Genomic DNA, 2,262 nt, shown 5'->3' on the forward strand with positions numbered 1-2,262 from the left:
AAGAAATAAGTTCTTTTTTTAAGATTAAAATAAAAAAAAAAGCCAATTATTCATTCAATATAATATTGATTGAATGCTCGAGTACTCAGATACTTTCATGAGTCCGTATATCAAGTATCTTCCTCCTTTCCGTAAGGAAAAATGAAATTATATTCCCTAATTCAAGACCCAATGAGTAGACACTACATTAGTAGTCGAAGGGCTATCATCTCAAGATTTAACGATTATTTTTCATTACTCTACTAAATTCTGGAAACGAAACCTATACGCAAGGATTTATAACATTTTAGAGAACCCCAACGATGCTTAGAATCAAGCAAATCTAAAGATGCTTTTCTTCTAAAAAAAATGATAAAGTTATATCAGCAAAACAGAAGAGGGTATTTTGATTCTTTTGTTTGTTGCTGAGGCGACACCCGGATTTGAACTGGGGAAAAAGGGATTTGCAGTCCCCCGCCTTACCGCTCGGCCATGCCGCCAAAACGATACAAAATATTGGATTGGCTCTATCTCTTAGATAGATAGTATCTTACAACACACAATATCTAAAACGAAAAACCGCAAAACTTTGCTTTTTCTATTGAAAAAAAAATGTGGATTTTCATTCACAAAAGCAAAAAATCAGGACAAATGGGAACCGTTAACTTTAACTATTGACTGTGAATTCATAAATGATTCTTGGATTGAAATTGCAAATTCGGTTTCCCTAATGATATAAGAAAACAATCCAAAAATGGATACCTTACCTAAATAAATAAAAATTGATAGATAACTAATCATTACTAATCCATCCGTATTGATTCGTTTCCATAACCATAAAAAAATCCTTATTAATGACAATTTTAATAGCGATTATGAGTATATGTAAACCCCAGAACATAAACGATTACTATTATCTAAATCTAATATCTTATATATATATAAGATGTTTATAGGAAATGTTCGGAATTCTGTTTTTAGAATTTTTTTTTTCATTATCATTAAATAGAAAATATAAATTTTTGATAGAGTACGACATGTGATGTTCCCCATAGAACTGTAATAAAGGAGGCGATATATATAACTAACTATATATATATATCTGCACATGTTTATTAATAAATACAAGTCCTTATACATACTTCAATCGCATTCTACGAATTCTACTAAAAAAAATATAGGTATAGGTAAAATATCTCTCTTCTATGCGAATTTTTTTTAACAGTGAAATCTACGAAAAAGTTCCATGTTGTTAAATAAAAAAAATTCTATATTGTTTCTTCAGATCAAATCCCGAATCTATTTATAGTACCCAATCCGATTGGAATATCATAATAATGGTAGAAATTGACTCACTTTTGTTTTGATATAGATATTTTATACAAAACTCCATAATTCTAAATAGAATTTACCAATTCATTTGTAGTTGTTGCAAATTCCAATTTAATTTGAGTATCAAAGTCTCTTTATTCCTACGTTCATATGTATTTCATGCATTACATCTATTACACCTATGAAGTTAGGTAAAATTTCATGTGATTCAGTAAACATAATATAAATTCCATCATTGCTAGATCGATCCATTTTAAGCAAATAATGGGATTTTTTTTATAAATGGGAAATAAATAAAATGCTTGGGGGTGGAAATGAGAGAATGTCTACAATACCTGCGTTTAATCAGATACAATTTGAAGGGTTTTGTAGGTTCATTGATCATGGCTTAACAGAAGAACTTTCTAAGTTTCCAAAAATTGAAGATACAGATCAAGAAATTGAATTTCAATTATTTGTGGAAACATATAAATTGGTAGAACCATTGATAAAAGAAAGAGATGCTGTATATGAATCACTCACATATTCTTCTGAATTATACGTATCCGCAGGATTAATTTGGAAAACCCGTAGGGATATGCAAGAACAAACAATTTTGATTGGAAACATTCCTCTAATGAATTCCCTGGGAACTTCTATAGTAAATGGACTATACAGAATTGTCATCAGTCAAATATTGCAAAGCCCCGGTATCTATTACCGGTCAGAATTGGACCATAACGGAATTTCGGTCTATACCGGCACCATAATATCTGATTGGGGAGGAAGATTAGAATTAGAGATTGATCGAAAAGCAAGGATATGGGCTCGTGTGAGTAGGAAACAGAAAATATCTATTCTAGTTCTATCATCAGCTATGGGTTCGAATCTAAGAGAAATTCTCGAGAATGTTTGCTACCCTGAAATTTTTTTGTCTTTCCTGAATGATAAGGAGAAAAAAAAAATTAGATC

At 30.5% G+C, this 2,262-nt stretch overlaps 1 non-coding gene across 1 annotated transcript; it reads right to left on the minus strand.

Annotated features, from left to right (window-relative positions):
* Positions 1 to 407: 407 nt before the first annotated feature.
* Positions 408 to 479, minus strand: TRNAC-GCA (transfer RNA cysteine (anticodon GCA)). The gene has a single exon. It is a non-coding gene; the product is annotated as a tRNA-Cys (tRNA).
* Between the last annotated feature and the right edge of the window lie 1,783 nt (positions 480 to 2,262).

The sequence above is a fragment of the Cucumis melo genome, unplaced genomic scaffold (genome assembly GCF_025177605.1).
Source record: "Cucumis melo cultivar AY unplaced genomic scaffold, USDA_Cmelo_AY_1.0 utg000251l, whole genome shotgun sequence".
Taxonomy (NCBI): Eukaryota; Viridiplantae; Streptophyta; class Magnoliopsida; order Cucurbitales; family Cucurbitaceae; genus Cucumis; species Cucumis melo.